At 33.9% G+C, this 26,579-nt stretch overlaps 1 long non-coding RNA gene across 1 annotated transcript; it reads left to right on the forward strand.

Annotated features, from left to right (window-relative positions):
- The first annotated feature begins 3,797 nt into the window (after positions 1-3,797).
- Positions 3,798-9,481, forward strand: LOC116551219. The gene is made up of 3 exons (XR_004268777.1): positions 3,798-3,808; positions 4,664-4,668; positions 9,399-9,481. It is a non-coding gene; the product is annotated as an uncharacterized LOC116551219 (long non-coding RNA).
- The last annotated feature ends 17,098 nt before the right edge of the window (positions 9,482-26,579 follow it).

The raw sequence follows: 26,579 nt of genomic DNA on the forward strand, positions 1-26,579 counted from the left end.
CACACACACACACACACACACATATTGGGAGAAGAATGTTGGGAGCAGCAGCAATGGAGGAAGGGTTTAGAGTGCCTACATAAACTGGCTATATGTATAAAAGAAATCAGAAACAATAAACTGTGGAAGCTGCAGGAGGCCTCTTGGGAGGAAGGCCTCTCCATGCCTCATGTTCCAGTGCAGGGTGACCTAGGCTCTGTTACCATAAACATTTTGCTCAAGGACGTAAGACCGCTTCATAGCACTAAGGCATAACCAGACTTGTAGGCTCCTTGTGAGGCCTGCATTCCACCAGCCACACATAGATAATAGGCTAAAGATAACCACATGTTCTTGTTTTGTGAAATTCCCAAACCGCCACTGTTATCAACCTTTAGAATGACACACCAGTTCCAGCTGATTCAATTCCAGCTCACTGATTCACTCCACCATCATGTCACCCTCTCTCCACCATCCCTCCACCCCTACCCTATAGATCAAAGTGATTGTAACCAATAAATAGTGTGACAGATCAGAGCTCGGGGCGTTCACTGCCTCCAGTAATAAGTGATGGTCCTCTGGTCCCATTTTCACTCTTAATCTTTTTCTCAATCCTTTGTCACCAACAAACTCGGGGTACCCACAGGTGATGTGGGGCTGGTTCCCTACACACACACACACACACACACACACACACACACACACACACTCACATAATTTATATATGTAAATTGTTTTCATAATTTAACCTGATTTTATTAGAATTTAGTGTATTCTTACATTTTGACCATATGAGCTTACACTATTAGTTTGTGTCACATTTGATTGGAAGCTCCAGTGAAACCATGAAACTAATTGAACAAAAGTTACCATACAGAATGACATAGGAAGATTACCATATTTTATTTTTTATGGTAATATACTCTATCGATGGTGCTCCTCCTCCATCATCAGTCACAAAAGATTAAAATGAGCTGCTCATCTTTGAGAGGTAGACATTTCAACAGATTTACCTCTGCTAAAGTGTATCATATATGAGTTGCAATTAGAGCAAATGGAAGGTTCATTGATCTCTGCCTGAGTGGGTAAGGAAAGATATAATGGAGCTGAATTTGGGTGGATGAATAGGAATGCATCAATGACAGATTGTTAATGACTCATTAACTTATTCACACTAGACAAAAACTTATTGCATATTCAATATATTCCTGAATTACTGAAATATGATCTGGTAGGCATTGGTCCAAAGAAGAGCAAGTGATCATAATTTATTTGGATTCCCCAATATCAAAATGTCTATATTGAAAAAATGGTGATCGAGATGCATTAGAAAGTCTCTTTATCAAACTTCAGCCATTTTCCACTGATTCTACCAACATGTTAACTGATTTTTATATGGAGATAGACACTGGTGGTGGAAGGTTCCTCCAGAATGTGTGAACATTTCTGCAATCCCTTCCTCCCAGCTGAACAAAATGCTTAAGCTTAGTTGCTTGGGTTTTCCCCTGTTAATGTCAGTTGCTCTTGTTTTTGCATTTACACAAATTAGCTATTTTTTTTAATTGCCATATAAAAGTAATTTTGTCTGGCAGGTGCAGTGGCTCACGCCTATAATCCCAGCACTTTGGGAGCCTACAGCTGGCAGATCACAAGGTCAGGAGATCAAGACCATCCTGGCTAACATGGTGAAATCGAGTCTCCACTAAAAATACAAAAAATTAGCCTGGCCTGGTGGCACGCAGCTGTAGCCCCAGCTTCTAGGGAGGCTGAGACAGGAGACTCACTTGAAGGCAGAGATTGTAGTGAGCTGAGATAGTGCCACTGCACTCCAGCCTGAGTGACAGAGTGAGACTCCATCTCAAAATAATAATAATTTTGCCTATCAAGACCTTGGAAATACAGTAAGTGAAATTACTAAAGCCACTTGGTGGCTGTGAATGGATGAGATAATTCTAAAAAGGGGAAACTTGTAAAAGACTAAAAGAATTCTAGGCTCAGATGGTTTACCATACATTTATGTTTATTCTCAATTTTTTAGAAAATATGAAATTTCTGAGTATGACTTATGCAAAATTAACCACCCAAAACTCCAGTTTATGCATGCAGAAAAACTCATACATAAAAAGTCGTTGGTACCACTTTTAAAATTAGAGAAGTGAATGAACACTATACATTTTAAAGAAATAAAAATAATGATTATCACCTTTTAAGTTTCAATTACAATTATATTTTTATTAACTTACCAGTTCTTGCACTAAAATCTTTAGTTAAAAATGCTTCTATTTTATGTTTGTTACCTATTGTGATGTTGAAGGTATAAATGGTATACAAATAAAATTAAATATGGTGTAAAATTATCTAATGTTTTCTGAAATATTTGAGAAATAATAATTTTGTGAAGTTTCAGGTTAGGTTGGATCACCTAATGTGAAATTCCATGCAATGTTTCAATAGGATCTGTGGACTGCTCACCTGCCTCTTTAAAAGCCATTTGTTTGCGTGTGTTTAGATTAGTAGCATATATATTTTTTTGGAAAATTTAGATGAAATACAATAATACTAAAGTTTTACATTAAGGTGCTCTACAAATGTAAACAGTAGCTCAGTTTCTTTAAAAGAATAGAGTCTAATGACTGTAACCCCTACCTAGAAGTACTAGAAATTTTTTTTGTATATTCAAGAAACTTAATCATTTTTATTGTAATGCTATTGACTATTATCAGGCTATGCAACCTGAGAATTATATTTTAATAATGATTTTTTAGTTTTGTTACTGCTTCAATTGTGTTCTCATATGGAAATCCAGATCATAAGAAGGAACATAGCTTTTCCCCTGAAGTCATTTGAATTAATGATGCACTGTGAATTATTGAAACAGGTGTTTGTTTTTATAACTTAATTTTCCAAAAGGGGAAGCACAAACAAACAATCATCACAAAATAACAACCTGTGATGGCTTTACACAGCTGTATTTCTCCCATTTTCAAGGGCATTGGGAGCAATTCTTTCATTTCTGACCATCTGCAAACCCCACTTAGGGTCATAAGCAGGTGTTATGCATTCTCTGGCATAGTATCTTTCTTTCAACAAACAAAAATTAAGTTAGGGTTAAGAAAGTAAGAAGAAAATACAAGGTCTCTTTACACCCACTTGTTATGTACAATGAGAAATTTTATAAAAACATGAAAAATATTCTCCAATAGGCGTTTTTTTGTTTGTTTGTTTGTTTTTTGTCTTCAAGACCCTTCAAATGTAATTAGCATAACAGGTTTTTGTTTTGGTTTGTTTTACAGGAATGTTACCAGAGCTGTTATTAAGAAGGGAAATACAGAGCTGCATTGGTAAAGGGTAGAAAAGCTCACTCTTTCTCCGATTTGCCATTACTTATCATGGCAAGGATCCAAGGTTCAAGAGTGCTATGAAGGCTGTGGATATCCTGCTTGCTGTGAAATCCTTATCTGACCTTAGGTGAAACATAGTTTTTTCACTTACTTTTACCTAGACTTTTCATAATGTGGTTTCTCATTTTAATTAACTCACATTTCTTAAAATACATTGTAATGATGTTGTTTCATATTGTATAATTTAGTTTCTGAATATGTAGAGAATTTTTTCTCTACTCTTAATCTCCTGAGAATACAAGAGTTAAATACTTATTTTTAAATAATTAAGGCTATTAAAATAAGGTTAATATGAAATCTACCATAACACCAACTCTTATTTTCGCCAATAACTGCCATTCGCTTTTCGAATCCATAGTTGCATTAAAAGTAGTTGTTGAATTCAAATTTCACCCTCTGTCTCTTTATTACTTCACTCACTGAGGTGTGTATAGGAAGATAATGAAGTTTTTATTGTAACTAAAAGGTAAATCATAAGCCATATAATAAAGTTTTTTTTGGAAAATGGTAGCTAAATAAACAGTTATTTCAGTGCAACTATATCATTGCAAAAAATTAAATTCCACTATATTCTTATGCTTTTATCTTAATAAATTATACAGTTTTTCTGCTCTCCTGCACTTGAAACCTTTACCTTCTGTAATGGTTAATTTTATATGCCTTCTTTGAATAAAGCAATTACTCTTCATAGTATAGGTAGAACTCATCCAATCAGTTAAACCCCTGGCTAAAACAAAAATACTGGTCTTCCCAGTCAAGAGGGAATTCTCAAAGAGGCAGCTTAGGAAGGACCACAGCGAAGACATTAGCTTATCTGATCCTTCTGCTGAGCCACATTACAGACTTTGCTTTAAGATGTTGGAGCTTTCTGCTGAGATAGCCACAAGCTCCGAGCTTCTTTCCTTAGCTGTGTCCTGTCTACTAATAATCACATCAAAGCACTCTTCATTTCTACTAGTGGTATTTTTCTCTAGCATTTCTTTATTGTTCCTTCTTAGAATTTCCATCTCTCTGCTTAGATTGTCCATCTGTTTTTCATGCTTTCTACTTTATTCAGTAACATATTAACAATGCTTGGTTTAAATTACCATCATGACAATTCCAACAGTCCTACCATATCTGAATCTAGTTCTGGTGCTTGGCACTAGGTCTTCAAACCTTGGTTTTTGTCTTTTAGCATGTCCTGGAATTTGTGTGTATGTGTTTGTGTGTGAGTGATGCCAGAAATGGTGTGCAGGGAAAAAGGAGTACTGTAAATACTCCTTTAGTAATGTGGTGGTAAGGTCCAGTGGAAGGGGAAGCATTCTATAGTTCTGTGTTTAGATCTCAGTCTCTTACTGACCCTGTGCCTCTGCTTCTCAGTTCTTGTTTCCCAGGAGGAGGGTGAGAAAGAATGACTAGAGTGGGCTGGATTTGAAGATTTCCCTTTCCCCCAGGTCAGTTAGTCTCTGATAAAAAACCTAGCAGAATAAACTTTGGTTAGTTTCTCCTGACCTTGTAAAAAAGAGCAGAATGCTCTGGCATATTTCAAACTGGTTTCTTTTTCCTTCTATCTGTTAGAAGCATAAGAATAATTTTCTTTGATATTCATTGTGAGAAACTGGAAGAGCTCCAGGAGGTAAGACTCACCTCCTCAACTGCATGACGGGACCCCCTGAATTTTTATCTCTTGCCTGCACTGAACCTCTAGCAAGTCATCAATTACATTTAGGTTTCCCTACCCCAGCACTGGTTCCCAATGAGTTTTGTGCTTGTGGGTTTCTGGTCCAGCAAGTTGTGATTCTCTGTATTTCTTTGTTGAACTCTCTAATTATGGGGCAGCAGTTTTTCCTTTGACCTCCAGGTCTTTTGGAGTAATAAGAAAACTTGTTGCTTTTTTCAGTTTGTTCAGCATTTTACTTGTTACAATGAAATGGCTACTTCCAAGCTTCTTAAATGCTGGACCAGAAATTGCGCACGTTAGACTTTGGAGTTGCTGACCTCCATAATCACGTGAGCCAATTCCTTATAATACATTTTTTTCTGAGTGGACTCAGTGGCTCATCCCTGTAATTTCAGCATTTTGGGAGGCTGAAGCAGGCGGATCACTTGAGGTCAGGAGTTCAAAACCAATCTGGCCAATGTGACTAAACCCTGACTCTACTAAAAATACAAAGAAATTAGCTGGATGTGATGGTGCATACTTGTAGTTCTAGCTATTCAGGAGGCTGACGCAGGAGAATCGTTTGAACCTGGGAGGCAGAGGTTGCAGTGCGCCAAGATCACACAACGGCACTCCAGCCCAAGTAAGAGAAGAGAGAGACTCCATCTCAAAATAAATTTAAAAATTTATATAACATGTTATATATAACACATATATTTAAAATATGTTATGTTGGTTCAGTTTTATATTGAGTCTACTTCTCTATAGAAAAACTTTAATTTAAAAAAGACATTAGAATCTGCACTTTTTATAATAATGTTAATTCCTTCAGTTATACAGTAGAATTGAAATTGAAATATACTTTGTCCAACATTTCAGCTCTTTAAATTTTATGTCAAGGAGACCTTAACATTTATTTTTTTTACCCTTAAAATACAATATTGCTTCTAACAAAGTAGACAATTTTGCCATTATAAATATATAGATACTAATTTGGATCCTTATCTTTGAGGAAATCATTATAAAATTTAAATCAAAAGATATTTAGCCTGATTTTGTCATTGTCTGTTTATATCATCTTTCAAATATAAACACTATGAAGACTATATGCTCCATTCACTACAACTTAAAGGTGTCTTTTCTTGTATGGTGGATATCTTAGTGTGCAATAAGTCCCAGGAGTTGCTGTCAATGTATTACAGTTTCTATTTTTATGAAGCTAAATGATAAAGTTAATGGTGACATAGTAAATTACGTATGTATTTAAGGTGTTACATCTTAGAAGTCTTATTCCGAGATCATGACTTTTCTACTCTTTAATGGTGAATTATATAGAAGATTGTATATTAAAGAAGTTGGTCTTTGTTTTGCTCCATTTAATACATTTGCTTTGCAAAAATGAAAAAATTGTACTTCATATATTAGAATACTTTTTTTTTTTTTTAAGAGGAAGTCTCACTCTGTCACCCAGGCTGGATGGAATGCAGTGGCATGATCTCGGCTCACTGCAACCCCTGCCTCCCATATACAAGTGATTCTCCGCCTCAGCCTCCCAAGTAGCTGGGATTGCAGGCACCCACCACCACACCCAGCTAATTTTTTGTATTTTTAGTAGAGACAGGGTTTCACCATGTTAGTCAGGATGGTCTCAATCTCCTGATGTCATGATCTGCATTCCTTGGCATGCCAAAGTGCTGGGATTACAGGTGTGAGCCCCTGCACCCAGCCTAGAATATCTTTTTGAAGAAACTTTATAGTTCTATTTTGTAAAATTGAAAAGTATGGAAATAACTCATTTGAAATATTCATTGTTTATATTTTAATATTAAATTTTCAAATATGTTCGAAATTTAAAGTGATTTTATGAAATAAAGTGGCCGGCAATATCAACTCCAAACCAAATAGAATTTTTTTGAAAGTGCTGTTTTCAAAAGATTTTTAAACTGCAAGTATTGATGCTATTATCTACCATCTTAACACAAACAAGCAATATGGAAAAGGAGAGTTTCCTCTTTCTCGTATCTTATTCCCTTGTGCATAGCTCTCTGAGGTGTGCATATGTTGGCTCTGATGCTTTTGAAAAAACTGCATAAAAGTTGTTCTTAATATCAAGGAACCATAGTCTGTTGAAAAGAGCTAAAGTTAATGAATTAATAATTGCATAGGGGCCGTGAATTATAAAACTGATTTCTGAATTCAGGTTACATGTAGAGTTAAAGAAAAAAACAAACACAAATAGAAGTTTAAGTGCAGTAGTCCTTTATCAAAGGTTTCACTTTCTATGGTTTCAGTTACCTACAGAAAGTTACTGCAGAAAATTTTGAACCACTGCCTGAAAATATTAAGTGGAAAATTCCAGAATCAACAATTCATATGTTTTAAATTGTATGCCATTCTGAGTAGTGTGATGAATCCTGCACTATCCATCCTGGGATGCAAATTATTCCTTTGTCCAGTTTATCCACACTGCATGCACTGCCCAACCGTTAGTCACTTAACAGCCATCTCAGTCATCAGATTGAAAAAACGTAGTTTATATATAAGGAATCATAGTATACCTGGTTTCAGCCATCCACTGAAGGTCTTAAAATATATACTCTGAGCATAGATAAAGACTACTGTTATTTTTTTTATAGCTCTTCTTCCTATTAAGTAACTGGTAATGTGCCAAGCACCCAGACAACTTGGTACATGTTACCTTCAACCTCAAATGACCAAGACAAATAGGTATTATTAACCCATATTTAACAGTTGGAAAATGTGAAACTCAGGAGATTATTTAATTTCTTGCATTATAACATAGCTAAGCTATGACAAAGAAAAGATTCCATGTAGGACTACAAAGCTTTAAACACAATGATTCTTAGAGATATCAATTTAAAAATTTTGAGTTTATATCAGTAGTCTACTTCAAGTGTTTTAGAATTTTGTCATTTATATCTAAAAACATATTAATAGGGTGATCTATTTTGCAATTCCCCAACCCTTGCCAATATAAATTGTTTTATGTGACAAAATATAAATGCTTATACTCTTGCTATCACTACTTCTGGGGTAATCACATAGAATATAAGAAGTAATTAAATCACATACATTGTGTTCGTAGTGTCTGATTGCATTTGGATTAAGAACACCTTATTGCCTAATTCTGGACTTTTTACATTTCATAATTGAGAGAAAACAACATTTCATAATCAGTGCTAATTTTGCTTATATAAGCATTCTTTTTTTTTTCTTTTTTTTTTTTTTTTGGCTGTGCCCTCTTTTCTGTTTATTTCTCATTTATTTGGCCAATATTTTTATTTTTATATTCCAGCTCTGATATTTCTGATTCATCAATTATGCCTCTTTTCTCCTACTTAACATTTCTTAGATATCTAGAGTGCTGTTTAATAGCAATGATTTGTGTATTTGATAATTATTACCCCTAGCCTTATCTCTATTAATTACTAAATGGGATATTGGGAAAGATACTTGATTTATAAAGCACTCGTCTCATCAATAAATGGAGAAAATCAAAGTACTAATTTCATAAGGCTGTTATGAGGACTAAATTAGAAAATATATTTAGAGGTTAGTTCAGTCTGTGGCACATTCTGTTTAATATATGTTAGCAATACTCAATTATTGCTGTATTGTGGCACTCAGTGCTTAATATATAATGGCAATTGTTTTGCATTCCATGATAATTTACAGATCTCTTTCTAGATCATTGCAAGACACTATACTTATAAGGGCTGATGTACATGGCCAAGCAAGCTATGCAGTGTGAAACTCTAGGAAACATCATTCACATAGCTTTTAATATGGATGGCGCTGCCTGGAGTAGTACAATGCAGTGGTCCCTGAATCTAGTCAGCTTGCAACAGAACAAAACCAGAAACATCTCAACTCAATATTATATCCTCCCTCTAAGTCGCTCATAACTAACATGACACACAATATTAGTTGCCTATTCAGATACCATTTTTTTCTTGCCAAAATAATCTAGATGTAATTCAGGTGTCTGAAGGTGCTATGTTCAGGAAAAATGGATCTCTTCCTAGTCCCAGAGGAATAAAGATGGTTGAACTAAATGAAGTACAGCCATCATATTCCTCTGTGTCAGTAACATTATCAAGTGACCCAGTAGCTGGCCAATGATATATTAGGCTGTCAGGCGGAGTGGTCTGGTGGAAAATGTTTTCCACTGTGACTAAAAAATGTATAAAGAGATAACCTTTTCTTTCTTTGGACGAAGTTACACAAGCAAGGGTGTCCTACAGATGAAGTAGCCATAGAATTTTAATCTGTTTAGAACTATTATTTATTTATGTATTTTTATTTGTAATTGACACATCATTGTACATATTATGGGACTCAATACAATGATTCAGTGCATGTATACACTGCATAATGATCAAATGGGGTAACTCCCATATCCATCACTTTAAACATCATTTACTTGTGGTGACAATATTCAAAACCTCTCTTCCAGCTACATTGAAATATACAATACCTTGTTATTTGCTAGTATTGTTACCCTACTGTATAGCAGAACACCAAAATTTATTCTTTCTAATTGTAACAGTTTACCCATTGAACAAATTTTCACTGTTCCCCTTTTCCACTCCTCTCCAGCCTCTGGCAACCACTACTCTATTCTCTACTTTTAAGAAATCAACTTTTAAATTTCCACTTGAGTGAGATTATATGGTATTTATCCTTCTATGCCTGGCGCATTTCACTGAACATAATATCCTCTAGGTTCATCCATGTTGCTGCAAATAACAGAATTCCATTCTATTTTATGACTGAATAGTATTCCATTGCATACATAGACCACATTTTCTTCATCCATTTATCTGTAAATAGGCATTTAGGTTGCCTCCATACTTTAGCTGTTGTGAATAGTGCTGTAATAAATGTTGGTGTGCGGATGTCTCTTTGACATACTGTTCTCACTACCTTTGGATATATACCCAGGAATAAGACTGCTGAACTGTATGATAGTTCTATTTTTATTTATTTTAGAAACCTCCATACAGCTTTTTATAATGGCTGTATTAATTTACACTCCCTCCAAGAGTGTATAAGGCCCTTTTATCCACATCCTTACCAGCATTTTTATTTTTTGTCTTTTTGATCATAGCCATTCTAAGATGATGGCTAATGGCACTGTAATTTTAATATGCATTTCTCTGATGATGACTAATGTTCAGCATTTTTTCATGTATCTGCTGACCATTTATTTATCTTCTTTAGGAAAATGTCTATTCAGATTTTTTGCCCATTTATCAATCAGATTTTTTTGTTTTTCTTTTTTGCTCTTGAGTTGCATTCCTAATATATTTTGGATATTAACCCCTTGTCAGATGCATAGTTTGCAAATACTTTCTTCCATTTTACAGGGTCTCTTCACTTTATTGTCTTCTTTGCTGTGCAGAAACTTTCATCAATCTGTGTTTAGAAGGAACATACTCCAACACCGTAAAGACCATATACAACAAACCCACAGCTGGCATCAGACTGAAGTAGCCATTTTAATCATGAGCCAGCAAGCCAGTGGATAAAATAAAAGATTTTGGGCCTGGAAAAATGCCAATGTAGATAATCCAAATGTATTGAATGACATTATTCAGAAGTGGTAGCATCTACTTTCCATTTATTGTTATCCACAGTTTTGGATGAGCTTTCTACTAATTGCAGGTAAAAACATTCTGACACATTTAATTCATCTGATTTGTCTTTTTATGCTAATGGGGATTTGACAAGGTGACTTTTAATTCTGTTTTCTATTTGTCTGTCAGTATGCTTTTATAAGAGGCAACATATTCTCTGCCTCTCACCTTCTGACCCTCTCATTTTAATTACTATATATTTTCAGTGCAAAAAGCAAATACACTTTTAAACAATTATATTCATTTTTATCTCTACATTACCTGTCATTTATTTACTCCTCAATGAAATGAAGATAGCATATGCCTCCAAGGGTTACTGTGAAAACTCTCCAGGAAAATTATAGGTGTATTCTAAACCTTCGGTGAATTGTTTGGTAGCCTTCTAGGTGGTGGAAATATATATTAGCTTTAAAAGATTTTTTAAATTTTTATATACAAAAATAAATCTTGACTAAAGAGCTTTCATAAACTACAAGCACTTAGAAATGAAGAAATGTTTTCTGCTGCATATTATTTGCCAAATACCATCATAATTCTGGCATATCAGTAGTACATGTTCAGTGTATTATGTACACTGATCATTTGTAAGGTAGAGAAATTCAAAGAAAATATTTATAAGCCCTGGCTACATTATGATACAAATAATCAATTTCAATTATAAGTCTACAGTCATAACTTTTTTGTGATTTTCTTCAATTGTAGGGAAAATTAATGGTTTTTCAGAAAACAACTAACTTAACCCAATTTTTCTAGACAAATTAGTATTTTATTCTGAGATTCACCTTGGAGGCATATAGGCTGGTTGTGGTTGTTTCAGTGGCAATATATTCTCACTTAAAGCTTATCATATTCCCCTGTCTACTTTCTCTCTGTGTTTTTGACTTTCAGAGAATATGAACAAAATTTATGAGAGTTTTTAAACTTATTGTGAGAAAATAATTCTTTGTAGAGGAAAAAAAGGCACTTTCAATATTGGCAAAACAGTGATGTACTGAGAAAGCAATTCAAGGGGATCCATGAAACCTGTTTCATGTCCTAGTCATTCTTTTTGTCCCCTCAACAACAAGATGCTGTAAAGAATGAATGAAAGAGGTATGACAATATTTATAGTGCCTACTGTCAGGAGAGTGTTTTAGCTGATGTTCAGAGTAGATCATCTCATTGTAAGCCTCACTCATTGAATCAATCAAATGAGTGGATATGATTCAGCTTTTATTAATACAAGTGGAGTTTGGAGGCATAAATAATGATGTCGTGAGTATATGGCTTAGTTTATTAAATACAATATTTGACAATACAGAGAGTCCTTTTCTTTCTTTCTTTTTTTTTTTTTTTTTTTAAGTTTCTGGCACCAACATTTTAATTTCTCAACTTTTTAACAGCTATCTCATAAAATGTGTAATGTGTTATCATTTAACTGTAGGCACCTAATTGGCAAACCAAACACTAAACTTTCAGGTAACTCACCTTCAAATGCCTTTTGGTTTTTGGTAACAGTTTTATTATAGTGTATCAGTAACACTGTATATTTATATTGTGCTTAGAGTTTAGATTCCACTTTCAAAAAGCTCTTTAATATTTCTGCTAATTATGATAGTAAATTACTACCCTTTTATAGTGAGAAAACCAAAGTTCATATAGGACGGTGTAATTTATGCTGAACTCAGTTATTAACCTTGACCTTTCTGCCAAAACAGAAGTTAATTGCTCACAGATGCCAGCACACTATTTAAATTTATACTATTATAATGCATTAACAATATTCCAGCAACAATATATTTACTGAGTACATTTTATGTGCCAGACCATATGCAATGCCTTTAGTCTTCACGCTAATTCTGTAAGTTATATATCACTGTTACATTCTCTATATTTTTCTCAATATTATAATCATTGTTGAGGGTAAACTGTCTCAAGATCCAGTAGGTAGCAGAACTCAGAATCAAGGATAGCATTTGAGTCCAGAACTTCCAAATTAATAAATATCACACTATTTTGTTTCAAGTTTTATCATTTGGCCATTAGACCAACAACTATTTAAAAGCAAAACATATGTTTTTAATATTTATATTTTCAGTGCCTAGCCTATTCCATGCATTTTAATAGGTTTTTATTAAATGTTTTCAAAGAAAATAGTTTGCAACTATATATTTTTTAAGCATTGCAATACATTGAAATTGAATTAGTAATTAAGAATATAAACTACATGCCATCTTATTGACCTGTTTACTATATCCTACATGTTCAGAACAGTGAATCACATTTGACAGACATTCATTTAATTATTATTAAATGGTTTATTATAATTTACTATAATAGGGAAAATATAAGGTCGCAATATTTAGTGATATTGGATTGAGGCAAAAAAAGAAACTAAAATTTGGAAAAGATCATTCAAAAGTTGGAGTAGAGAAATGAGAGATATAAGCTGGAAACAGCACACTCCAATAAACTCAACTTCTCATTCAGAGGTTTTTAAAAAGCATGCAGTGAAGAGATCATAGGGTATCACTCTAGATGGCAAAAACTATGCCATATAAAGAGTAATTGAATGGGAGTTTTTGTTGAAAGAAAATAAGTTTTCAGTATTTATGAACACTGATTTGGGTATTGAAAAAATTTGTATTTTAATATTTCACATTGACTATACAAAATACAGTCATTTTTTATTTGGCATACATTCTGTGTACAACATATTTTCTTTACTTAAATGTCTTAATTGTGTTACCAAATTATTTTTCACAGATTTGAGGTTTTGAAAGAATTGGAAAACGTGGCAATGATAGGTATGAACCATGGCAGAATTATAACAACATGTAAAATACTTATTTTTTCTTGGAAAAGTTGAGCTATAGGCTGTATATTAAGTTTTAGAAAAATATTTGCTTCCAATTAATTTATCAGCAATATCAAATAGGACAAGATCCTTTTAAATGTATATAATTTTCAAGTTGGAGTATATCATTTCCCTATGGTTATGCTTCTGAAAAAATATAAGTGCTCTTTTTTTGTAAGAGTATTTAAAAATATTAAAATCCACAGTGATACTAAAATTGCTTAAAATTATTTAGCTACTAAATATTACTAAAGAAATCATGATGCTAAATTTAGAATACCTGTCGTAAGATGTGAAGTATCAAAAGTGTACCATAAAAGAAACATTAATCAAAATAGAGAATAAGTAAAATACTAGCTATTAAAAAAAATAATTTGTATAATTTTTTTTTGAAAAATTAAGTGCATTTTTTAAAAGAAAAAATCTATTTTATGTAAAAAGTGCTGACTTTTCAAATACAATCTTTAAGCTATATATACAGAAAAATACAGATTTAAATATAAAGAATGTCTTTTTATTAACTAAATTCAAATCATATATTTTATATTTTGAATAATCTTGGTTGAGTTTAAAGCTATATGATGACACTAATATTTAAACACTTTATATAGTGTTACGTAATTGATATTAAAACAAAATTATAAAAGCATGAAATAATAGACATCTAAATTTATTCTTTTACTCAGTTCATTATCATCTTCCTATATATGAACTATTTTTACATTTATCTTAGAACTAAAAAATATAGGGATACATATTAATTTTAATTCAATTAATCAGGTCATTTGACATTTCACAAAATAACGTAGTTTCAGAATACAGAATCTGCAGCATATTTTCACATGTATAATCATTAAAGCTTGGTGTTGTCTGTCTGATTGTAGCTAGTGGCTGAACTTTTATTTTTTTTCCAAAAAGAAATCAAAGAAATAAAAATATTTTGGAGGCATGTCTGAGACATACGTAAGCCTTGGATATGTTATAATATAGTCATATTTTGGAAACCAATATTTGAACTCATTATATGACACAATATCTGACAAGTAGTCTGAAAATGTGATTGAATACCTGGGCAGTCCTGTAAAATACACTCATTTATTGAATTTCTACCACATGCTTATTACCACAACAAAATAATATTCAATGAGAAACATTTTGTATACAGAAAGACCTTAGTGGCAGGATAGTAGAATAAAAGATAATTAAATTGTAGCTTAATTAAAGTTATAAAAAGGAGGATAGAGGAATTTTATGAAGGGTACTGAGGCACAGATAAGTTAATTATTATTACTCTTTTTACAAAAAAACTTGTCATACTGAAGAAAATACTAAATGATTATAAATCAAACGCGTTTTAAAGGAAAGCACATGATCTATATCTATGGTTGAAAGTTAGTTTTCAAAAGAATGTTAGAGGAAATATTGAAATGATAAAGTCATTGCTTTATATTTGCTCTCTTTTTCAAGTAGCATTTAACAAATAATTTTTATGTAGATTGAATGGAAAAAAAATGTTGTTGAGTAAATCAATCACAGACACTGATTTTGAATTAACCTGTCAGTCATTCTGACTGATAAAGGGATAATTTGTTTAATTTAACATTAACATTTTACTTTCTATTAATTAATTTAGTAGAGCATAAAGTCTACAGAGATAAACAAAAATAGTGCTATGTTTTATAGCAAAGTTAAGGACAGCTTTATATAAATTAAATATTCCAGTTGGTCAACTTGATTTGCAAAAATCTACTAAATACCCAACGAACGAAATTATTCTGTAAAATTTCTTAATAAAAACCAATGAGAACACATGAAGAATTATGTTATACCTCATTGAAATGTTTATTATTAGGGAATCAATATTTGTATTAAAGTTCAACTCTCTGAAGACAGCATGTAGTTTATGTTCTATACCAGAAAATAAAAATTCACATTTTTTTAATAAATTTTGACTTGTCATCAACAAGAATTATCTGTAAATTCCTGGAGCCCCATGGAGGAAAATACCTAAATATTACAGTTGTATTACATTGCTTTATATTAAGGGCTTTAGTTGCCATTATGATATATTATGGAAATTTGAAAATAATAACACTGTGAATTGAAGGCACAATTCAAAAAAAAACTGAAAAAAATTCAAATGATGTAAAGAAATATATATGTATATATTATGTATGTATATATGTATATATGTGTAATACATACTTATACATATATACATACATACATACATCTAAATGATATATATATCATTCATAGTTTGGTCCTTCTTAAAGTTTTGTTATAATAAAAAATTATATTTAGTGAGGTTTATAATTGACTAGCAAATCTAAAATAGATTTTTATATTATTTCTCTTTAAGACTACTGGGTCAAATGGTACCATTTATAATCATTTGGGTATATACCGAGTAATGGGATGGCTGGGTCAAATGGTGCCATTTCTGTTATAAAGACACATACACATGTATATTCATTGCAGCACTGTTTACAAGCAAAGACTTGGAACCAACCCAAATGTCCATCAACAATAGACTGGATAAAGAAAATGTGGCATCGGTGGTGATATCCCCTTTATCGTTTTTTATTGCATGTATTTGGTTGTTCTCTCTTTTTTATTAATCTGGCTAGTGGTCTGTCTATTTTGTTGATCTTTTCGAAAAACCAGCTCCTGGATTTATTGATTTTTTGAAGGCTTTTTTGTATCTCTGTCTCCTTCAGTTCTGCTCTGATCTTAGTTATTTCTCGTTTTCTGCTAGGTTGTGAGTTTTTCTGATCTTGCTCCTCTAGCTCTTTCAATTTGCAAACCATCATCAGAGATTATTACAAACAACTCTATGCACATAAACTAGTAAACCTGGAAGAAATGGATAAATTCCTGGACATTTGCCTCCTCCCAAGCCTAAACCGGGAAGAAGTCAAAACCCTGAATAGGCCAATAATAAGGGCTGAAGTTGATGCAGCAATTAAGAGCCTACCACCCAAAAAAAGCCCAGGTCCAGATGGGTTCACAGCCAAATTCTACCAGACATACAAAGAGGAGCTGGTACCATTCCTTCTGAAACTATGCCAAATAATCCAAAAAGAGGGAATCCTTCCCAAATCATTTTATGAGACCAACATCATCCTGATACCAAAACCTGGCAGAGACTCAACAAGAAAAGAAAACTTCAGGCCAATATCCATGATGAATACAGATGCAAAAATCTTCAATAAAATACTGGCAAGCCGATTGCAACAGCACATCAAAAAGCTTATCCATCATGATCAAGTAGGCTTCATCCCAGGGATGCAAGGCTGGTTCAACATACGCAAGTCTATAAACGTAATTCACCACACAAACAAAACCAAAGACAAAAACCACATGATTATCTCAATTGATGCAGAAAAGGCCTTTGACAAAATTAAACAGCCCTTTATGCTAAAAACCCTCAATAAACTAGGTATTGATGGAACGTATCTCAAAACAATAAAAGCTATTTATGACAAACCAACAGCCAATATCATACTGAATGGGCAAAAACTGGAAGCATTCCCGTTGAAATCTGGCACTAGACAAGGATGCCCTCTCTCACCACTCCTATAAGTTCTAGCCAGAGCAATTAGGCAAGAAAAAGAAATAAAGCGTATTCAAATAGGAAAGGAGGAAGTCAAATTGTATCTATTTGCAGACGACATGATTGTATATCTAGAAGACCCCATTTTCTCAGCGCGAAATCTCCTGAAACTGATAAGCAACTTCAGCAAAGTCGCAGGATACAAAATCAATGTGCAAAATCACAAGCATTCCTATACACCAATAACAGACTTAAAGAGAGCCAAATCAACAATGAACTGCCATTCACAACTGCTACAAAGAGAATAAAATACCTAGGAATACAACTAACAAGTAATGTAAAGGACCTCTTCAAGGAGAATTACAAGCCACTGCTCAATGAAATAAGAGAGGACACAAACAGATGGAGAAACATTCCATGTTCATGGTTAGGAATAATCAATGTCGTGAAAATGGCCATACTGCCCAAAGTATTTTATAGATTCAATGCTATCCCCATCAAGCTACCAATGACCTTCTTCAAAGAACTGAAAAAAAAACACTTTAAACTTCATATGGAACCAAAAGAGAGCCCACATAGCCAAGTCAATTCTAAGCAAAAAGAACAAAGCAGGAGGCATCACACTACTGGACTTCAAACTATACTACAAGGCTACAGTAATCAAAACAGCATGGTACTGGTACCAAAACAGAGATATAGACCAATGGAACAGAACAGAGGCCTCGGAGGCAACACAATATATCTACAACCATCCGATCTTTGACAAACCTGACAAAAACAAGCAATGGGGAAAGGATTCCCTGTTTAATAAATGGTGTTGGGAAAACTGGCTAGCCATGTGCAGAAAGCTGAAACTGGATTTCTTCCTGACACCTTACACTAAAATTAACTCCAGATGGATTAAAGGCTTAAACATAAGACCTAACACCATAAAAACCCTAGAAGAAAATCGAGGCAAAACCATTCAGGACATAGGCGTAGGCAAGGACTTCATGACCAAAACACCAAACGCATTGGCAACAAAAGCCAAAATAGACAAATGGGACCCAATCAAACTCCACAGCTTCTGCACAGCAAAAGAACCAGTCATTAGAGTGAATTGGCAACCAAAAGAATGGGAAAAAATTTTGCAGTCTACCCATCTGACAAAGGGCTGATATCCAGAATTTACAAGAACTAAAACAGATTTACAAGAAAAAAACAAACGAGGCCATTCAAAAGTGGGTGAAGGATATGAACAGACACTTTACAAAAGAAGACATCCAAGAGGCCAACAAACATATGAAAAAATGCTCATCATCACTGGTCATTAAAGAAATGCAAATCAAAACTACATTGAGATACCATCTCACGCCAGTTAGAATGGCGATCATTAAAAAATCTAGAGACAACAGATGCTGGAGAGGATGTGGAGAAATAGGAACACTTTTACACTGTTGGTGAGAGTGTAAATTAGTTCAACCATTGTGGAAGACAGTGTAGCGATTCCTTAAGGACCTAGAAATAGAAATTCCATTTGACCCAGCAATCCCATTACTGGGTATATATCGAAAGGATTATAAATCGTTCTATTATAAGGACACATGCACACGAATGTTGATTGCAGCACTGTTTACAATAGCAAAGACCCGGAACCAACCCAAATGCCCATCGATGATAGACTGGACATGGAAAATGTGGCACATATATACCATGGAATATTATGCAGCCATCAAAAACAATGAGTTCGTCCTTTGTAGGGACATGGATGAACCCGGAAACCATCATTCTCAGCAAACTGACACAAGAGCAGAAAATCAAACACGACATGTTCTCACTCATAGGTGGCTGTTGAACAATGAGAACACATGGACACAGGGAAGGGAGCACTACACACTGGGGTCTGTTGGGGGGAAATAGGGGAGGGACAGTTGCGGGGTGGGGAGTTGGGGAGAGATAGAATGGGGAGAAATGCCAGATATAGGTGAAGGGGAGGAAGGCAGCAAATCACACTGCCATGTGTGTACCTATGGAACTATCTTGCATGTTCTTCACATGTACCCCAAAACCTAAAATGCAATAAAAAAAGAAAAAAAAAAAAGAAAATGTGGCACATATACACCATGGAATACTATGTAGCCATAAAAAACAATGTGTTCCTGTCCTTCATAGGAACATGGATGAATCTGGAAACCATCATTCTCAGCAAACTGATACAAGAACAGAAAACCAAACACTGCATGTTCTCACTCATAGGTGGGTGTTGAACAATGAGAACACGTGGACAGAGGAAAGGGAGCATCACACACTGTGGTCAGTTGTTGGGGGCTAGGGGAGGGACAGCAGGGGGTGGGGAGGGTGGAGAGGGATAACATGGGGAGAAATACCAGATATAAGCAATGGGGGGATGTAGGCAGCTAACCACTTTGCCATATATGTACCTATGCAACAATCCTGCATGATCTGCACATGTACCTCAGAACCTAAAGTACAATAAAATAAAACATAATATAATAAGACTACTAAGAGTGGTATGTGTCAAATAAAATTATATAAATTATCTCATATTATATATACATTTATAATACATTTTATGTTAGACAAGTATATCAAAAATTATACAAAATACAAATAAGTTTGTTACATATTTCAAATTTATAATATATATGAGATTTTGAAATAAAGTTCATGAAATGTGAATATGTTCAGTACTGTATACACAAATTTCTTTTTTCTAAATAATTACTTTTATACTTAAATACTAGGCAGCATACTTGATAGTAAAACATGGATATATATTCTATTTGTGAAATTTGTCATAATTAGATAGCTGAGAAGTAATAACTTTTTCATTTCCTTAATGTACATTCAGTTTAGAGAGAAATACATGTTTTCAAAGCTATGAGAAATTAGTTAAAAGTTATAATCTAAGAGAGCTATGCAAAAATATTTATGAATGCTAGCTTATAAATATCAAAATAATAAAATACCAAGTTAACTAAAATGCAATTTCCATTCATTGCCTATTTTATTTTATTCTATTACATGAAGTAGCTCACTAATCACTAAGCATTGCAAAACATTATTTAATTGCTCTGTATTATAATGCCATTCTGATAACAAAAATTTATTCAATAGCTGAACAATCATTTTCAAGTGCTTATGAGTGCTTCAGAAAATATAAGACAAGTAATATATACTTCCTCAACTTCAAGGAGTCCATTAGTGACACAGATAGAAACCAAACCGATGCTACTGCAGAGAAGAAAGAATAAATTCCCAGGGAAATAGAAAGAACCTATACAGCAGCACATGAATGGAAGACATTAATTTCTTTTCTACAGAAATCTGGCAGCCAGTTTCAAGCTTAAAAGTTCAGTTATAAAATGAGTTAAAGAAAACTGTATAAATCCAGCCAGCTTCATTAACATTTCATTTCACAGTGAGTACTCTAAGAACCTGATCCCCGTTACAGGTATGTACCTTCATGGGTTTTGTGACTTTTTCTGTATCTCCACAGGGATTTTGGTGTAAACACGAAGAAGTTACAAGTAGTATTAGCCTGAAGCCATGTTAAATTAATATTTGCTGGTACTTCAAATAAATATAGCACTGAAATCATCTTTGTTCTTTCAACCAACCATACGTCTTCCATCTTCATCTAGCTATTAAAATGATATATCAGATCAGAAATAAACTAGGCATATTGGTGAATCTATTCACTGTCTCTAATCTCTTTATTTCCTTCCATTGCCCACCCCCCACAATGTTCCTATTCCAGTTTGAGACAATGACAATGTCCTTTGCAATAAATCTGTTTAGTAAAATTTTATAAAGACAGTTTGCATGTTTTTGTTGGATGACATTACTAGTTATCATGTTGAACTGAGTTCCCCCATCTATCTCCCAAGCATGCACAAGTGCACACACACACGTGCATGCACACATACACACACACACATGCACAGAGAGAGAGGGAGAGAGAGAGACAGAGACAGAGACAGAGACAGAAATGCTAGATTAAATGTGAGAAAACTATCTTAGATATTTATTTTGCTAAGCTTGAAACCAAAACACAAAATGAATAACTGGAACAGAAGACATAATAAATTTAAATTCCCATGGAACAGCTGAAGATGAAATCCTCATGGTTACTGAGAGTACTAGATATAACAAATGGAGGATGACAGGGTTGTGAAATCTGAAGGAAGTAGGGTAAAATTCCTATTATTGCACTGTTTCTTTTAATAAAGACACTACTTTTGTAGGCTATCCATAAATAGCATCCCATCATCTTTTTCATCAACACCATTTAATAACCATCCAAAGCAGTGTATTTCTAATACTTGTCAAATACTTCAGATTCTACTTTCTCCTCTTCATATATTAGGTTAGTTTCCTTTGTTCCATTTATAAAACAATGTCTACTTTGTCTTGTTTCAAGTTTTCTTTCTTCCATAGAATTCTCTGCTTGGCCAGTATAAATTGGTAAAATATAAATCTGATGTAAATTTAATGTTCTTCCTTTTTGTTTTTCTTTTTCCTTTTTTATTTAAATATTTAAGTTCTGATGTACACGTGCAGATCTTTCAGGATTGTTACAAAGGTATACACATGCCATTGTGGTTTGCTGCCTCCATCCCCCCATCACCTACATTAGGTATTTCTCCTAATGTTATCCCTCCCCAATCTCCCCAACCTTGCTATCCCTCCCCTAGCCCACAGTGTGTGATGTTCCCCTCCTTGTGTCCATGTGTTCTCATTGTTCAACACCCACTTGTGAGTAAGAACATGCGGTGTTTGGTTTTCTGTTCTTGTGTCAGTTTGCTGATAATGATGGTTTCCAGTTTCATCCACATCCCTGAAAAGAACATGAACTCATCCTTTTTATGGTTGCATAGTATTCCATGGTATATATGTGTCACATTTTCTATATCCAGTCTATCATCAATGGGCGTTTGGGTTGGTTCCAAGTCTTTGCTATCGTAAACAGTGCCACAATGAACATACATGTGCATGTGTCCTTATAATACAGCGATTTATAATCCTTTGGATATATACCCTGTAATGGGATTGCTGGGTCAAATGAAATTTTTATTTTTAGACCCTTGAGGAATTGCCACACTGTCTTCCACAGTGGTTGAACTAATTTACACTCCTGCCAACAGTGTAAAAGTGTTCCTATTTCTCCACATCCTCGCCAGGATCTGTTGTCTCCAGATTTTTTAATGATTGCCATTCTAACTTTCTAACTGGTCTGAGATGGTATCTCAAGGTGGTTTTGATTTGCATTTCTCTAATGACCAGTGATGATGAGCATTTTTTCATGTTTGTTGGCCACATAAATGTCTTCTATAACAGACAAACAGAGAGCCAAGTCATGAGTGAACTCCCATTTACAATTGCTATAAAGAGAATAAAATACCTAATAATATAACTAACAAAGGACATGAAGGATCTCTTCAAGGAAAACTACAAAGTGCTGTTCAAGGAAATAAGAGAGGACACAAACAGATGGAAAAACATTACATGCTCATGGTTAGTAAGAATCAATATTGTGAAAATGGCCATACTGCCCAAAGTAATTTATAGATTCAATGCTATCCCCATCAAACTACCATTGACCTTCTTCACAGAACTGAAAAAAAAAATAAAAAAAAATAAACACCTTAAACTTCATATGGAACCAAAAAAGAGCCTTCATAGTGAAGACAATCCTAGCTAAAGCAACAAAGCTGGAGGCAGCACACTACCTAACTTCAAATTATACTATAATGCTACAGTAATCAAAACAGCATAGTACTGGTACCAAAACAGAAATATAGACCAATGAAACAGAACAGAGGCCTTGGAAGTAATGCCACACATCTACACCTATCTGACCTTTGAAAAACTAGACAAAAACAAGCAATGGGGAAAGGATTCCCTGTTTAATAAATGGTGTTGGGAAAACTGGCTAGCCATGTTCAGAAGCTGAAACTGAACCCCCTTCCTTACAAATTACACAAAAATTAACTCCAGATAGATTAAAGAGTTAAACATAAGACATAACACCATAAAAACCCTAGAAGAAAATTTAGGCAATCCCATTCAGGACATAAGCATAGGCAAGGACTTCATGACTAAAACACCGAAAGTACTGGCAACAAAAGCCAAAACAGACAAATGGGATCTAATTAAACTTAAGAGCTTCTGCACAGCAAAAGAAACAAACATTAGAGCGAACCAGCAACCAACAGAATGGCAAAAAATGTTTGCAAGCTACCCATCTGACAAAGAACTAAAACAAATATACAAGAAAAAAACAACCCCATCAAAAAATGGGCAAAAGATATGAACAGACACCTGTTTCTTTTTCTTTTGTTTTCTTTCTTTTATTTTCACCTTTGTTCCTCTGTGCTTAACTCAGACATATTCCCATGACTTCATTATCATCAGAATTCCCACCTTTTTTTTTTTTTTTTTTTTTTTTATAAGCAGTCTCCCTTCTACCCACGCTGGAGTACAGTGGCATGATCTGGGCTCACTGCAACCTCTGCCTCCTGGATTCAAGCAAATCCCCTGCCTCAGCCTCCTGACTAGCTGGGACTATGGACCCACCCCATCACGCCCAGCCTATTTGTGTAGTTTTAGTGGAGACGGGGTTGCTCCATGTTGGCTAGAATGGTCTCGATCTCCTGACCTTGTGACCCACCCACCTCGGCCTCCCAAAGTGCTGGGATTACAGGTGTGAGCCATTGTGCCTGGCCTACAACTCCCACTTTTATGACTTCATCTTGTTTACACTTTTCTCCTTGTGCTTCAGAATTTTTCAAGCATTCCTGCTCATTAGTAGATTCCTCTCATGTCAACCAATTCCCCTTTCCTGCTTCTGGAATGTGTCCTCCATGGTATCAACACCATTGCTAAAGAAATGTACAAAGCTGAATCATAACTGCCTAGTTTTATTGCCTTCTTTCCCACGTTGTTACTATACCTACTGATGCAATGTAGATACTCCATAGACATTTATTGAATTAGTAGATGAATTGCATTGTTCTGGGCTCTTTTGGGAGAACAGCAGTTTATTTATTCTTTCTGGATCTGAGTTTATTAATGGGTTGATTACAGAAGATTGAATTAATTAATTGTTATGGCCCTTGTACAAACCTTAAAATGATCTACAAAGCCCTCCAATGTCTGATCCCATCACTTCTCTGACCTCATTCTCTCTTTATCTCTCCCACCGTTTCAGCAAGGCTAGCCTTTTTGCTGCTGGTCAAATATATGCAGCATGAATCCAACTTAAGGCAGCTGTATTACCTACTATTTCAGGCCTGGATGCTGTCTCTTATTATCCACATGGCAAACTCCTCATAGCATTCTTCTAGACCTTCTCATTGAAATGTACTTTATAAACTAATACATTTTATAAGTAATATTTAGAATATAATATCTATTCTAAACACTCCAATTTTCATTTTTGATTTTCTGTCACCTTTCCCTTTGTAACACTTTGTTTACTATTTATTACATTTACTGACTGTTATCTAACTGGAAAGTCAGATTATGGAGGCAGAAACTTTTGTACAAGAGTATAATGCAGGTGCTCAGAAAAGTTGTTATATCAACAATTATGTATCAACAACATAAATGCAGGTAATTTTTAGTTCTAGACATAAAGTCAACATTTTAGGCTGCATTTCAAACATTCTATAATTAGGTTTGAAAACCATCAGGTACAATGTTCACTATTTGGATTAGGGTATACTAGAAGTAAAAACCTCACCATTACACAATGTACTCATGTAAAAACCTGCATCTGAAACACTCAAATCAAAAATAAAACAAAATACAACTTAAAAAGAAACAAAAATAATTTTTTAGCCACATTCATAATATTTATTTAAAAAATCATACCCCATCCCCTGCTGATGTTAGAGGAGTTGGCAATGAAGAAAATATAACCACTGTGTTCCAATAAACTTTTTAATATTTTCACTGTTATATATGACTTTGCTCAAGTTGTCTTTCTAGAACTGTTTTCTCTACCTTCTAAACATAGAATTATGTCTTTAATGTCTATCTAATGTCTAATACAAATTAGAATGAGAAAGTCTTCCTTATCTCCTTAGCTGTAAGTTATTCATCCTTATACAAAGTTACTAACATCATATACTATATTTGATTTGTAATAACTAAAGCCAAATTCAAGTTGTTACTTTGAGTGATTATGGGTTATCTTATTAACTACAACTTTTTTATATGTAATATGCATATGTACATGTATTACTTTATATATACATGTATATGTGTATCTGTATACATGTATACACAAACCATACACACAAACATAGTTTGAGTTGTTTTTGTTTTCCATAATTTTAATCACAAAATAGACTCAATAGCTATCTGAAAGTAAATTAAGACACCATATAAAAGACATTAAATTATATTCACCACTTAATCCACAAGAAAGCACTCTTTTAAATTTTTTCAAGAATTTGATTGCCAAATAAAAATATGTAATTTTGGGTTCTCTCTATGGGATAGAAAGAACAAGAAAATTATTTCTTGAAATGAGTTAGATATAATTAGGAGATTGCTAATTATATTTTATTTTAATGGCTACTAATCAAGGATCCACTAAAGCTCAGTAAGTTCACATGGAAGGTTAATGGCAAGAGAAATGAATTCGATTTATTTCCCAATTCAAGCTGAAAAGTCAGAGGAAGCTATCCTGTCCTCTGGTGATTGATGAAGCAAAAGTTCCAGCAACAATTCTTGTAGCATATTAATGACACAAATAATCAGAGTATTTCATTTTACCTCAAAATCACATCTAGAAAGTTCTCAAGTTTAACAATCACCATTTTAAAATAAAAAACATTTTCATTCTAATCACACACTTAGACAGCATTCTATTAAAACAGAGCACTCTAGTTGTCTTAATAGAGCAGATGCCAAAGTATGTCTCAGGGCTATATGCCTAACATGTGGTCTACTGAGTTCCCAAATAAAGAAAGACCCACTTTCACAACAGATCAATTCTGATTCTCAAGGAGGATTTCTGGTAAATGTTATTTTTATTCTTATCTCCTCTATCTTACTTTTACCCTCTAAATGCTCAGACAAGTGTTATATGCATTAACTAAAGACAAAAATTGTTTCCAAAATTATTACTTAAGAAATAGAGATACTTTTTTTTTGAGTCTTAATGAATGTTATAAATTCAGGTGGAGGGGTCTAATTCAGTTACTTGTTTTCAAGACACAATTCGTTGGAGAACACACCTCTCTTTCCATCTACTGAGAATATTATTTCCCTAGATATCTTCACCGTATTTTTTCCAGATATCTAGCCAAGTATCATTTACTATAGAAGTGTTTCTTCATCTGTATGAATTACAAATACTAATCAATATTTGTGGCTTTATGTTTATCTTGAATAACTTAAGACTTCATTTCTTATACTGTTTTCTTATAAGAGGGATGCATAGTTTTCATTTCCCATGTTAGTACTTTGAGTATCTTGTGTAAATCTAGCT

Source organism: Sapajus apella, unplaced genomic scaffold (genome assembly GCF_009761245.1).
Source record: "Sapajus apella isolate SASKATOON/1434 unplaced genomic scaffold, GSC_monkey_1.0 scaffold9, whole genome shotgun sequence".
Classification (NCBI taxonomy): domain Eukaryota; kingdom Metazoa; phylum Chordata; class Mammalia; order Primates; family Cebidae; genus Sapajus; species Sapajus apella.